Source organism: Ochotona curzoniae, unplaced genomic scaffold (assembly GCF_017591425.1).
Source record: "Ochotona curzoniae isolate NIBS_2020 unplaced genomic scaffold, NIBS_Ocur_1.0 contig_4501, whole genome shotgun sequence".
NCBI classification, from domain to species: Eukaryota; Metazoa; Chordata; class Mammalia; order Lagomorpha; family Ochotonidae; genus Ochotona; species Ochotona curzoniae.
The window spans coordinates 7,778,319-7,794,073 of NW_024466307.1; positions in this window are offsets into that span (position 1 = coordinate 7,778,319).

Genomic DNA, 15,755 nt, shown 5'->3' on the forward strand with positions numbered 1-15,755 from the left:
ACATTCTGTATTGGAATGCTCTTTGCATATCATCTTATTACCTTCATAAATGGCTAAAAATGGTAATTTAGCTGTGCCTATAACTGTTTTTAAAACTGAAATGTATTTACATATTTGTTTATCATTCTTATGTAACTTAACGTCATTTATGTTAGGATTCTGCTATGGTTTGTGTGAGTTGAGTAACCAAAGATTGCTTTGTGCAGGAAGCTTTGGCACCAGGATGGCCATATTGGGAAATGTTATGGAATCTTTGAGAAGTTGGATCTGGTGCAAGGTCCTTGGGCCAAAGCAGGGCATGCTTTCAAAGGGATTTTGCACCCATCTTTCTCTGCTCCCGATTAAACATATAATTTTATTTGATATCTCATCTGTAATATTAAAAGAAAATGGCTGTTGGGCCCGGCACGGTGGTGCCCGGCGCGGTGGCACAGTGGTTAAGGTCCTCGCCTTGCACGCCCAGGGATCCCATATGTGCGCCGGTTCTAATCCCGGCAGCCCTGCTTCCCTTCCAGCTCCCTGCCTGTGGCCCGGGAAAGCAGTGGAGGACGGCCCAAAGCTTTGGGACCCTGCACCCGCGTGGGAGACCCGGAAGAGGCTCCTGGCTTCGGATCGGCATAGCACCGGCCCTTGCGCTCACTTGGGGAGTGAATCATCGGACGGAAGATCTTCCTCTCTGTCTCTCCTCTCTGTATATCTGCCTTTCCAATAAAAAATAATAAAAATAAATCTTTAAAAAAAAAAAGAAAAAAAGAAAATGGCTGTCAAAGTACAAAGGGAAGACAGGTGAACAGACAGAGAACGCACACTTTCTTTTAACCAAGTAGGTGCTATATTCTGTCAGTGATTTTAAAAATCTGTTGACGTTTAAATCTTTTACTTAACATCCTTGGGTGGCCTAAGAAAAAGATATCCTCACGTATCATAAGCAGGAAATCAATGGACACGGTAGCTCCCGCATCCAACACTCCCATTCACTCAACACACGTCCTTTCCTTTTCCTTGATCAAAATCCATTAAAGAATCAAGTTCAGGACTGGCACGGTAGCCTAGTGGCTAAGGTCCTTGCCTTGCCTGTGCATCCCATATGGGCACAGATTGCAATCCACTTCCTATCAGCTCCCTGACTGTGGCCTGCGAAAGCAGTCGAGGATGACCCAAAGCCTTGGGACCCTGCACCTGCATGGGTGACAGGAAGAAGCTCCTGGCTATGGAATGATGCCGCTCTGGCCCCTGCAGCTGCTTGGGGAGTGGGTCAGCCATCAGACGTTCTTCCTCTTTGTCCCTCCTCCTCTCTGTATATCTGACTTCGCAATAAAAAAATAAAATAAATCTTAAAAAAACAAGAATCAGGTTCAACACATGAAGTCTTCACTATAGTATAGACAGTCCACTAAAAGTTCTAGAAAGTTGCAGCCTTTTCTAGTGGCTCTCTCTATCCCAGGCGCAGGAAGCAATCCCCTCATGTAACCAGCATGTTTACTCCCCAGTTTTCTGTTCCTTCAACTAAAATCCCTGAGGGAAGCTCTTGGGAAGGAAGAGGGCTGCTTTGACTTTCAGTCTGGAGGTTCACAGCCGAGGAGTAGATGGCCCCATTAGTGGGGCTTCGGGGTAGATGGGGGCACAGTGTGCACATGCAGTGCCACCTTCTACCTGCCTTCATGAGATCAGATCTCCAGCCAGTCGTAATCCAGCCATTATCAACATGAGACTTTGGGGTCTAAATGCTTCACTAGTGGAGCCCGATGCTGTACCAATCATAACAGCAATGTGCGTGTAAGAGGATGGAGGCTTGTGAGAGTAAGAACTCGGGATTTGGAAAAGCTAATAATCTTGGAAAAATAGACTTTTGTCAGGCAAACTGAAGACACACTTTTAGTGTCTGCCAGCATGCAGGCTGTGAGCAACAGCGCTTCTAAGACTGCAGAGGGAGGCTCACGTGACGCTCGGGTGGCAGGGCATCTGTTCACGCCAGCAGCCCCTTGGTGAAATAGCCATATTGAGAAGCTTTCTTTGATCAGCTTAATATTGCAGCTATCACAAAAACCATAATGCAGAGTTGGAGATAACATAAAAGAGACCATGGTATCTATAAGGCACAAAATAAGAGCCATTTCCTCTTGTATACCTCCTGGCCATCTGTGTGGTTTGGTGGTTTGACTAGTTCAGTTTGAATTATAGGCAATAACAACACCTGGTCAGTTGAAACAAACTGACCTTTGATATGTCTGCAGTTTATTTCTTTTGCAGACACAGAGAGAAAAGAGAGTAGAGATGGATCTAGCTGATGTTTCACTCACTAAATTGCCACAATGGGCGGAAATGGGCCAGGATGAAGTCGGGAAGTCAACCTAGGCTTCCCACGTGGCTGTCAGGGAGCCACACCATTGAATCAGCATCTGCTGGAAGCCAGACTCCAAAGTGGAAGCAGAATTCAAACTCAGGCACGCCCATATGAGATGAGGCAACACGCAACATCAGGACCACTGTATCAAATGGCTACCCTCCCACCAAGTCAGGTTTTATTTCACAGGATGCAGACGACCATTTCAGGTCATTTCAGTAAGATGGTTACAGGCAATGTGTCTTTGCCACGTCGATATTTTTGGCTGCAGTTGAGTCTCTTCAATTGTAAGCAATAGAAAGCAACTGCAGTGAATGGTCGGCCCCATCAAATAACTAGAAAAAAGTGGTAAGTAATTCAAAATTACAATGTAAGCAAAAGAAGTTAAAAACAACACTTGGATATAATATTTTTTCAGCAAAATAGCTCTTGGAACCATAGTTGGTAGTTTTTAGAACAAATGGAAGAATTAAACATTTGGGTTCAGGGAAGGCAGAAACTAGGGCTGCTCTGGTCTTGCTGATGGTAAAACCAACCAACCACTAGGCACATGCTTGTTTGGCATTTTTGAGAGATGCCACCAAGATGACTCAGCTGCAACCAGCTTCCACATCTTTTTAAGTATACTTCCTAAGAGTTTATTCAAAGCACAGGGACAGACAGAACTTTCATCTGCTGTTCACGAATGTTCCAGGTGAGACCAAGGCAAAGCCTGGGTCTTGCACATGCAGAGCAGGAGCCCAAGGACTTGAGTGCTGGTGCCTCTCAGGGTCTCCACGGCAGGAAGGGGGCCTTGGCAGCCAGGACTGGGGCTCAAACTCAGGGATCCCAACCTGGGATGTGGGCACCTTAGCCAGTGACTTCACCGCATTGGACACCTGCTCCTAGTCATTGCTTAAGGATGGCTATCATCCCAATGTCTTTTGTTTGTTTGTTTGTTATGCGCCTTTGGCTACCAAAAGGCCAAACTGTGTTCCCTTAAAAAGCTTTATTGAAGTCCTCGTCCCTGATGACTGTGAAGGTGATCTGACTTGGAAATAGAGTCTTGCAGATACCACCACATAACTGCATACTTATAATTTGATGTGGCTTTTGCCCAGCGTGCTAGCAGAATCAACATGGGAAAACATAGAAAGATGAAAAAGAAATGGGAAAACAAGTACAATGTCCAAAGGAATAAAAACAAAAAAGTTCAGGTCTGGAGTGACAGGTGATGAGTGTGGTGTAAAGAGCTCTCGGATGGTAGTGCAGTGCAAAGGGGTCTGGTGGTAACTGCAGCACAGTCCACACTGGAGTGCCTGGTTGGATTTTGACTTACTGCACACTTCCCAACCCGTTTTCTGCTGACACACCTGGGAGGGAGCAGATGATAACCCAACGACTTGGCCTCCTGCCACTCTCGTGGGAGAAGTGGGCGGAGTTCCTGGTTCAACTCCAGCTGCTGCAGACGGTCCGACAGCGAAGTATCGGACGGAAGACTCCTGTCTCTTTCCCATCCTCCCCCTCTCTCTGTCACTCTGCCTTGTAAATAAACAAATAACTAAATCTGTTCTTAAAAAAAAAAATAAGAAAAAAATGGAGGTAAATATCTGGTTTTTCTTTATGCCCAAATTTTTAACTGGAAAGAAAGAAATCTGTCTATATTCCTACAATTAAAGCAAACACAAGGTCACTGCTACCTGCCATCAGCACTTGAACATCATCAGTGTGGGAGCCCCGAGTTGGAGTTTAGGATTCTTCCCAGTACACACCCTAGCCTGCTGGCGGCTTCAGCTCCCAGGGGTGCATAGCAACACTGATAAGCCCATCAGTGAGAGATTTCTGCTCTAAGTCAACAGCTGTGACCAGGGCCTTGAAAATCGGCACTGCAACCCAACATCCTGGGCAGGTGCTCTGGCGTCAGCGCAGCTGCAGAAGCTCTCCAGAACCGAAGCCTGATGGGTTTAACAGTCCCTTCCAACGCACCGGCGGGACACAAAACACAGCTTCTCCCTGACAGCCGAGATGCGGACAGGCACGTCTCGGCCCAGGAAGGCCATGCTTTGTACAAAAAGTCACTTGACGCACACACGCAACCCAGCTCCTACGTGACAGGGTCACCATCATGCTTGCGGAGCGGGGATGGTTCTGGGCCACGGTGAGTCCTCCAGCATCGAGATAACCTCACCCAAGGCAGAACAAACACAGAGAGGCGAGCTCAGTTGAGCATGAGCTCAGCCCCAGAGATCACCTGCGAGTCCCTGGGCAAGGACCACGTCAGGGCCAGCCGTGCTCCAACAAGCTGCTGACACAGGAGATTAGCAGGGCAGATGACCTGCAAAGGCCAAGAAAACAAAACCAGGCGATTCCCGGCTGGATCAGGATTCCACACCAGTCACCTCGACCCGGGGCTCGGGTGCAAGGCCACAGGAAGCAGCTCCAGGGGGCTCCCGCGGCTGACGCCAGGGAACCCCAGGGCAGCGGGCGCCGTGACTCAGCGCTGAGTCACCCCGGCGCTACGTGCTGGCCACCGCGCCGCGGGGTGCACTGCGCGCCCGGGCTTCCTGGAACGGGAGGGCAGTGGCCAGAGGGTCCCCCTGCCGCGCGTCACTCAGCCTGCACGGGCCTTTCCTGCAGCCCAGGATTCCCCACCGAGAGCGGAGCAGCCTCCTCGGACAGATGTCCACAGGACTGCATCCCATGTGTTGCCTCAGAGCCGAGACGCCACTTGCTCTTGCTCTGTGTGTGCGCGCACCCGTGTCCTTAGATTTTTGACTCTTCCCCCCACCCCTCCACTCATGCCCCACCCCCTGACTTTTCCCGTGGCAGTAGAGGTGACACACAGATCTTTTTATTATCGTTTCAGGTATTTTTAACGAAGCCCAGGGATAATAGAGTAATAAAACGTGTCAAAAAGGATGCCTGGGGGTCTGGTGCGCTAGCCTAGCAGCTAAAGTCCTCGCCTTGTGCGCTCTGGGATCCCATATGGGGGCCGCTTCCTGTCCAGGTGGGCCTGCTTCCCATCCAGCTCCCTGCTTGTGGCCTGGAAAAGCAGTCAAGAATGGCCCAAAACCTTGGGACCCTGCACTTGTGTGCGAGACCCGAAGGAGGCTCCTGATTCCTGGCTCCCGATTGGCTCAGCTCATTGTATTGCAGCCATTTAGGGATTGAACCAGCAAAAAGGAAGCTCTTTCTCTGTGTGTCTCTCCTTCTCTAGGTAAATCTTAAGGAAGAAAAGAAGGGAGGGAGGAAGGGAGGGACAGAGGGTTGACCATGGAGCATGACCCCTCCTTGAGGGCAGCCCTGGTCCTGATTCTGGCTCAGGTCATTATGACTTAGGGACAAGCCTGGCTCCTGGGACATCACTGCACAGCTGCTGCCAGTTGTCGGCCCCTCTCCCGACCCCATGTGCGTGTGAGATGACACACATCGGCATGGTCTTGTGTCTGGACGGTGCCTCTTTCAGGGAAGGAGGCTAAAATAATTAAAGTTGAACTGACTCACCACGATTGCACAAGCGCATGACAACCCCAAGCTTTTAAAGAAAGGGGAAAAAAACACCAACCTCAAGTAATAAAGAAACATGAAAAGGCGAGTGATAATAAAGGTCCCTCGCCGAGTGAAATGAATTGTGGGGGCCGTGTGTGGGATGTGATGGACATGAACCATCCACAACTGCACGGAGACCGAAAGGATGGCTTGAGTCTTCCGTCAGGTGTGCACAGCTTTAAAGGCACACACCATGTGTTATTTTAAAAACGATTCCTGGTTCTGATTGCCTGCTTCTTAGTTTGTGCATGGGGACACTCCCTTGGCACGCAGAGCCAGCCTTCAGCTGAAAGCCACATTCTCTCTATAGCAGTGGGAACTGGGGCTCGTTCCTGAGCTTCTCCAAGCCTGCCGTCTGCCCTCCTGAAAGGGAATCATAATTACCATTCCCCCATCGCTAGAGGTAGTATTACACGACATGACGACTTAGCAAAAAACCTTAAACACTGGGTGGGTGCTGTGGCTAAGCCACTACTTGGGAAGCCCATATCCCATATCTGCGGGCTGGGTCAAGTCCCAGTGACTCAATTTCTAATCCAGTTCCCCACTATGTGCCCCACACACGGAGTTCTTGGCTCCTGGCTTCGGCCTGGCCCAGTGCTGGCTCTTCCAATTGTTTGGAGAGTGAATCAGCAGATGGAAGACATTTCTCTCTTTCTATCTCTCTCTCTCTCTTTTTCTCCATCCAAATAAATAATCTATTAAAAATATGCCAGGCACAGGGGCTGGTACCATAACGTAGTATACTGAGCCTCCACTTATAAGCACCATCATCACATATGGGCACCAATCATGTCCCAGCTGCTCCACTTCCCGTCCAGCTCCTTGCCTGTGGCCTGGGAAAGCAGTGCAGGACGACCCAAAGCCTTGGGACCCTGTGCCCATGAGGAAGACCTAGAAGAAGCTCTTGGCTCCAGGCATCAACTCTGGTCATTAAAGCCATTTCTGGAGTGAAACAATATATAGAATTTCTCTCCCTTTCTCTCCTTCTCTCTGTAACTCTGCCTTTCCAATAAAAATAAATAACTCAGTAAAATGCCAGGCACATTTCTGTAAAGCTCCAAGTTTGTATCACATCATTATTGAACTTGATTAAACTATTGATCAATTCCTAAATAAATAGTACTTTAAATAGGATTTATTTTCTTCAGCTTTTTTTTTCTCCTTTTTAGAATTATTTGAAAGTTGGAAATGCAAAGGAAGAGAGAGGGCTTACCTCCACTGGATCATACCCAAATGGCTGTAACAGCAGGGCTGAGCCAGGGTGGAGCCAGGAGCTTCATCTGGGTCTCCCACATGGGTCCAGGGCCCCAAAGTCTTAGGCATCCGCCTGAGCTTTCATGAGCTTCAGCAGGGAGCTGGATGGGAAGTGGAATAGCCAGGACTCTAACAGGAAGGCAGTAGCACATAGCAGGCTCCACCTGCTCCATCCCAGATGCTGGACCCCATGAAAAAGTTTCAGAAATGTGTTTCACAAATGCAGTGGTTCGGTGACTTTGGATAAGATCCTAGATCCTAGGACTGAACTAGACACCTGTGCTAGTTTTAAATGCTCTTTGTGAGAATAGAGCTGAAAGAGATAAGGAGACCTAGATCAAATAATAAGGAAAGCTACAATAGTCAGTGGATGAAAAAGGTGGTAATGGCAGGCTGACGTTGTAAATTAGGCCACTGCCTGGAACGCCAGCGTTCCATGAATGCCACTTCTGGTCTTTGCTGCTCCATTTCCCATCCCACTCCCTGCTAATGTGTCTGGGAAAGCAGCAAAGAATGGCCCACATGGTTAGGTCTGCCCGCTGAAGATCTGAACGGAGTTTCTGATGGAGCATCATGGGACCTGGAAGGAGATCTCAGCTCTTGCCTTCCCCCTGGGCTCTGCCCTGACAGTGGCTGCCATTTGGAAAATGAACCAGAAAGTGCAAGACCTCTCTCTTTTTCTGTTTCTTTCCTTCTGTCTCTCTTTCCCTCTCCAATTCTGCTTTTCAAATACAGCAATTTTTTGTCTTAATGTGGTGAGTGCCACAACACAGACATCCCTCCCCGCAGCCAGAGGCAGGCTAGCACAGCAGTCCTGGGACGGAGGGCCCAGCCGTGGCCTGTACAGTCGAAGGTCAGCTCCCTTGACATAAAGCAGTTCGTGATTTTGCTAGCACCGACACTTGATCCTTTCCTGACTGGAAGGCTGGTGAGCTTTACAAAGGACAAAGGTTAGCGAGTTGTCTCACAGCAGCTTCTGCAAGCAGCTCATAAGGGGCAATCAATCTCGAAATAATAAAACAAGTATCTGTCTCAGCTCAGGTGCCATGCCACCACAGACAGGGCGGCTGGAATAACAGAGCTTTGTTTCTTCCAGTTCTAGAGATTGGGAAGTCCAAGTTCAAGGTGCTGGCAAGAAGGGCTTCCTTCCCTGGCTGCTTTCCCTGGCCTGCAGTCACTCCTGGCCGTGTGCTTACGTGACCTCTTGGCTGTGAGCATGCGGGGCGGTGGGAGGGTGGAGGTAGGGTGAGCTTTAGGGCTCCAAACCAGGAATTTGGAGAGTGCGAGAAGACACGTGTTCAGCAGGTTTAGCTAAAGATCTAATCTAGGTTCCAGAATCAGACGTTTCATTCCATAAGACACGACCAGTGCTCCTTTGGGCATAGCACTTGGGTTCTGTAAGGTGGAAATGAGGAACCAGAATAATGGAAAGAAACAGCCCGGTGAACATCAGATTACTTCAGGCTACTCGGTGTGAGCTGATCACTAATGCCCCAAGTCAAATGGCACTGCGGGAACCTGTAACGTGGCAGGCTAGTCAATACATGCATAAAGAGCCCAGCGCACGAAGGCCTAGCAGCTAAGGTCCTCACCTGGCACTCACCAGGATCCCATATGGGCACCAATTCTGATCCTCAGCACTCCCACTTCCCATCCAGCTCCCCGAGTGTGGTCTGAGAAAGCAGTCAAGGATGACCCAAAGCCTTGGGACCCTGCACCCATGTGGGAGATCCAGAAGAAGCTCCTGGCTCCTGACTTCAGATTGGTTCAGCTCCAGCCATTGCAGCCACTTGGGGAGTGAATCATTAGATGGAAGATCTTCATCTCCATCTCTCTCTTCCTCTTTGTATATCTGACTTTGCAATGAAAATAAATCTTTAAAAAATGTATATGATGGGGAAAAAACTACACATGGATTTCACTGTTTGTTTTTTTGCAATCAGAGATGCAATGAGAAAGACAGAGAGTATGTCCATAAAAGACAGAATTTCCATACACTGAATGACTCCCCAAATGCCCACCATGACACAGTGGCAGGGGGCTGGCCCAGTCCACAGCCAGCAGCCAGCAGCCAGGTACTTCATTCAGGTTTTCCGTCTGGGTGGCAGGAGCCTAAGCACTTGGGGCATTTTCAGCTGCTTGACAACCACAGTAGCAGGGAACTGGATCAGAAGTGGAATAGCCAGGATTCCAACAGGTATCATACGGGATTGATTGCAGGCAGTGGCTTAACCTGAAATACCACAGTGCTTGCTCCAGATTTCAAAATATTTTTGCACTGAAATGAACTCATTCTAACCTGTAACAGGTCTGAGCAGGATCTACTGTGAAGCACTAACCACTATCAGAACCACATCGATTTTAGTAAAAACTAAAGCAAGGATAAATATCAGATTCAAGGGTGAGACCTGAGTGAAAGAATAATGAAATCATTGATACTTTTGGGGCCAGTGATCAAAGACATTAGCAATTTGCAAATATATAACTCAATTTAAGAAGTAGTGCCATGTCAGCACCTCATAGGAACACCAGTTTGAGGCCCAGGTGCTTCACTTCCAATCCAACTCCCTGCTAACATACCTGGGAAAGCAGTGGACAATGGCCAAGGTGCTTGGGCCCCTGCCACCCACTTGGCCTACCTAGATGGCATTCCTGGCCTCTAGCTTGTCTTGCTCAGTCCTGGTCATTGCGGCCATTTGGGGAGTAACCCAGTAGATAAAAGATCTTTTCTCTCTCATTCTCTCACCATGAGTCTTCCTTTCATATAAATAAATAAATACATATTTTTTTAAAAATTAGAGAAGAAATAAAAGAGAAGGGACAAAGTAGTGTTAAATATGAGTCCTGCAGCAGCAAGCCATCAGCACATAGTTTTGGGGGAAAATTCATCTTGTTCATGATCTAATTAAAGAGAACCAATGAGTAATAGTAGAAACAAGCCTGGTGTGATGGCTCAATGACTAACTCATCACCTGGCAAGCATCAGGATCCCGTATGGGTGCCGGTTCGTGTCCCAGCTGCTCTACTTCCCATCCAGTTCCCTGCTTGTGGCCTGGGAAAGCAACGGAAGATGGTTCAAAGTCTTGGAACCCTACACCCTACCTAACTGTTCTGAGTTGGCCCCTTCCAACTTCTTTCACCTTCCTAATCTTGGGGGGAAAAATCCACTAATGGCACTCATTGTTTCTTCAATTAATATTATTTAAAAAATTGCACTCTTAATTCATTAGACTAAATGATTGGTATCATTACTTCCATGTGTGTCTTGAACTGGATCAAACTTACATTGAGAAATAAAGGTCACATATTTCATCTTTTAATTCTTCTTTCCATGAATTATTTTAAGTCCTTTCTTGCATTTATTGTTGGTGTTCACTCCTTTTGACACTGTAACTTTGGTCAGGACAAGTAGTTTATATATTTCATCAATGTCTATATAAATTTCTTTCCAACTAAACTAAAACTGCTGAGACCAAATACCTATGTGCCCACTTTAACACCCATTGTATCTAGCCTCACATCATGAAGAATGCCCAATAAAGAGCAATCTTTGACATTTTGACACAGAAAGTTGGTGATCACCTAGTCCAATATTACAAATACTTGATAAATAGGATATTAGGTCACAAAGATGGCATACTCTTCCCAAGATCATAGAACTTATAAAAGCTTTGGAAATAAATATCACAAATGTGCAATGTTCCACTTGAAAAATGAAAGGGTTTATACTTTGTGATCCCAACAGTTCTTTTCTTTTTTAAAACCATAGTTTACAGAATTTCGTTATGAATCAGACCTGGAACAGAGCACTTTATAGACATTCTTTGATGTAATCTTTGGGAAAACATCTTTCTAAGGTGCGGTGCTGTCATTCTTAACTTTTACCGATAAGAAAATAAATAGGAAGTTTAAGTTGCCCAAGGGTACTCGGATAACAAAGGATGGGATTGAGTTGGGTTGGAATTTAGGCCTGTGCAACCCAGAGCTGAAACCTTCATCACAATCCTCTTCCACCCTACCCCTGCCCCTTGGCGTTCTTCATGTGTGCCTTGTCATGGAGACTACATGTTTCTACCTGAACTCTTCACAGCTAGGAGCTGTTAGGAGGACTCGAGTCCCCATTGAGCTCTTTCCCCTACAACAAACTTTAAGTAGACACTTTATTGACGAATGTTTAGAAGAGTTCATTTAGCTTGTTTTCATAAGCGTATTGGTATGGAATACAATTAACAGTGAATAGAGTCAGTTGTATTTGTTGAGTAAGCAAGGTCCTTTTGTAACTTAGCCTCTGCACTTAACCAGTGCTAAGCAGAGTCAGTGGGGAAGGAAGCTCCTGGTAAGAGTTTCCATCTTCTCACATGGGAAGACATCAGGAGGGGAGCCGAGATAGCAGATACACTGTATGAACCAGCGTTCAGAGCTGCATTATTGAGTAAGGCAGAAGGATAGAGCATGTATTCCCTTTTAATCAAACTAGAAAGGAATAATGACAGAGCTCACATCATGGGTGTTTCCGTATCCTGAGTTGAGATTAGGATTTGAACCTGGGCTTGTCCTCAGGAAGGAGAATCTCTGAAAATACAGCTCATGAAACAAAAAAGGAAGAGCCATGGACTCCCACATGCAAACATTTGTTTTCTACTTCAAAAAAAAAAAAAAAAATCAAGAAGAAAATTCTAGAGCCCAGTGGGACAGCTATTGACCAAGCTCTATTCTTGAATATGTCCCAGGAAGTTTTCTTAAGGGGGTACCTGTGTACCCAGGCATGCTGTTTCAAGTAATAAGCCTCCTTCACGAAAATCCCTGGTGAGCAGGAAAAAGTATCAACCTTCACAAAAATCCCTGGTGAGCAGGAAAAAGTATCAAAGGGAGGGATGTCCCTTGGAAAGATGATGTCATCCCTCACCATCAACCAGAATATTCCTAGAGTGACTCCGAGATTGTCTACCACCAGACCAAAGGACAAACTGGCATCCCGCCCACAGATGCTGAGGAAATTGCAGCAAACGGCAAAGAGGCAGGCTCTTTCCCACGGCCTCCTCCATGTCATCAAATTCCAAGTGGTCCTTTGCAATCTCATGCGTCGTTTACTCCATGCGAGCCTCTGGAGGTGTGACTGTGGAATGATTCACAGGTGTTTCTCAATGAAATCTGAAGCAAGGAGACTTTGGGGACTCTAATACCACATGGATGTGCCAAGGAGTCATTATTGTTATTAAAAAACTATAAGAAAGCCCTGCTCTGCAGGCAGTGTGGTCTGGCAGGGAAAACCCCAGAGGTCATCGAGGAATATCTTAGTTGGTGACAGTGATGACATCACTGCTGCATCATCCTTTCAGTGGAGATTCTCCACCCCACCCCCCATGATACTGTTGCCTCCCCACAGAAGGCTGTCTGGGAGGCCCTCCGTACTTGAACACATCAACACCTGCCTGGGGTCACAGACACCTGCCAAAGACATTTTCTGATAGAGCTTGTGCCCCTGGATCCTAGAATTTCTCCATGTTCCTTAAAGTAGAAGCCAGACTCTTGCCAAACAATGTCCTACAGACAACTCTTCAATATAATCATCTGATGAGGGCAGCCTGGCATTGTGGCATCATGGTAATGCTGCCACTTGCAAGGCTGGCATCCCATATAGGCACTGGTTCATGTCCTGGCTGCTCCATTTGCAATCCAGCTCATTCCAGGGCAACATGCCTAGGAAAAGGCAAGGGAAGATGGCTGAGTGCTTGGGCCCCTGCAATCCACATGGGCAACCCAGATGCAACTGCCTTCTGGATTTAGCCTCGCTCAGCACCAGCCTTTATGGATGTCTGCTGAATGAGCCACAGGGTGGAAGATTTCTCCCTCTGTCTCTATAACTCTTTCAAAATAAGCAATATCTGATCAAATGGCAAATCTATATGAATTAGGGGAGACCAGAGCTAGCTGCTGGTGTTTGTCCTCTTGCACCTTGCCAGAACCTGCACCTGCCTGAGACAGCACACTTTGTAGGTAAAGACTTCCTTTCAAATGGGAAAGGATGATCTTTTCCAAGATCTAGGATTGAAAGGCTCAGAGACCTGAATAAATTAAAGATTCATGAATAAAATCTAGACACCACTGTCAAAGTGCTGTTATTCACAGCTTATACTAACATGAAGGAAACGACTGTAGTTTTACAATAAATGATCCATTATAGGAATAAAACAGGGCTGGTGAGTGACAGTGCCAGCATTTGCATAGGCCCTGCTCCTCCATGCAACACTGAGCTTCACATTGTACTGCACTGAGGCAAAGTGGGCCTGTATCATGATCCCACTTTCAGAGACAAATTAACAGAGACAAGATGAGATGCTTTCTTCAAGGCCACCAGAGACAGGCGGAGCCTGTATGTCTCCTCTGGCAGGTCCAGCAGGCAGCCCATTGGAGCCTATCACTGAATTTTATCACTTAGAGACAAGAATTCCTTTAGACCAGGAGTACCCAACAATCTCTGGATAAGAGGTGTGAGGTGCTTAATCCAGAAGCATCTTGAAAGCATTGTCCAGGAAAGCTGCTGGATCAGAAGACAGCCCTGGAGACCAAGCTGGAGACACTGCTGCCCTATCAGAAATGTTGAAGAATAATAAACTCCAGGACCGTGGCATGAACAAATCCAGCTCACACTCAGCTCTGCCACTCAAGACGCAGTCCTCTTCAGCAAATGCTGGACCAAGGCTCGAGCATTCTGGACAAGAGCTTCCGTGCTTTCCAGGAAAACTGACAAACAAGAGAACTCCGGGACTGTCGGGACCACCCATAGGCTTCCACCTACGTGAGTGAGCCAACTGGAGGTCAGATTTGCCTCACTGAAAATTTATATTTCTGTTCTGCCTTAAATACAATTCTGTATCAAATTACCTGCAAAATCTAGAGACATATATCCCCCCGAAAGCAAGTTTCAAAAGCAAGTAAATCTATAAGCAAAAATATAAAATTGGATAAACCTTAACACCCTTAAAGTCCTGTTATGAATGTCCCCCTAGTCTAAGTGTTTACAATATTGGTATCTAGACGTGAGCTGCTGTGTGCGCCACAGGCAATTATTCCCTGTCCATCAAAAATTCAGATTCCCAGCCCAAACGGACAAGCATGCTATGAGAATAGTAGGAAGAATGATGGTGTATTATTATTCAATAATAAAAGAGTGGCTATGGTAATGATGATTGTCTTTGGCATCCTCACGTTTATTAAGGGTCCTGCACGTGCCAGGTCTTGGGCTAAGCTCCGTGTCTCATTTAGTCCTTACGACCTTCTACCAGGTGCAATAGCTCCCACTTTACAAAAGCAGAATTTTAGATGAGGACATGTGCCTAGAAGTCCTCCTGCTATTAAGCAGATGAGCCAAGATTTCAGCGCCAGGGCCGCTTGCTTCAGCGCCTGTGACAAGACATGAGCTTGAGCCCTGGGCTAGCTGTGTGCACAGTCATGTGTGTGTGCATGTTAGCACGAACATCCTGGACAGACTCAGGCCTGTTCACATGCCCCATATAACTTGTTCCTGAGCCTGACTATTTCCCTTGCCAGCAAACAATTGCATTTTGCACATTCAAAACTCATTCTCTTTGGGGCAAGTCTCAAAGAAGGCAAGATTCTGCCTTCTTTATAGCGGGAGAAGGAGAGAGCAGGGCCTACACCTGCCATTCTGACATCAGCTGCGGATGGTCGCTGGGGCCCTCGATCCTTCTCCATCCCTGCTGGTCACTGGTGAAGCAGAACCAAACTCACATGGCCTGGATGGCCTCTGCTAATGATGCTAGGTGCATCAGTGCAGACACAGGTGTCAGGTGGTCCATCTGCATCCTCCTCCTCCCTTTGCTGTTCTCAGCCACCACCACTCTCCTCCTAGGAAATCTGGGAGGTACTCACCTGCCCTGTGTACACGTGAGGCTTTCCTGCCCTCTCCTCCTAGACCCTCACAAAGGTGTGCTCCAAGGTCTTGTGAGACAGAGCACCCCTCTGAAAGACTTGGAGCTCCCCTGACTATACTCTGAGAGGCAAACCTCCTTATATTCTCCAACTCCAGTCTCCTTAAGGCAGGCTCAACTTTCCAACGGCCCCTGTTGGGGACCCAGGCAGCGTGAACACCCTCATCAGGCCTGCCTGGGATGCACTGCCTTCTTGACACTGGAGAAACCCATCTTTGTTCATAGCAGCCAAAAGATGCCACTCTCTTACCCACTCTCCTGCAGATGACAGAAGCTTCCATTCTCTAACTTCTTCAGACTCTTAGCCTTTGGCCCTGAAAACCTTTCTTGGAGCCAACCTTCACCTGGGTGACTAGCACTGTCACATCCCACCTCCTAGGGCTTGGGTTTAATCATGTGACTCAGGCTCCACCACCCGAGTAGTTTGACTCCTGTCATCCATGCGGCAGACCTTGACTGAGTTCCTGGTTCTCAGCCGGTCTCAGTCCAGATGTTTGGGGAGTGAACCAGTGGGTCTGTGTATCTTCCACTCCACCCTCACCACCTATCAAGTACATATTTTTTTTTTTATCGGAAAGGCAAATATATAGAGAGAGGAAAAGAGACTGAAAGATCTTCCATCTACTGATTCACTCTTCAAATGACCACAACGGCTGGAGCTGAGCTGATCCAAA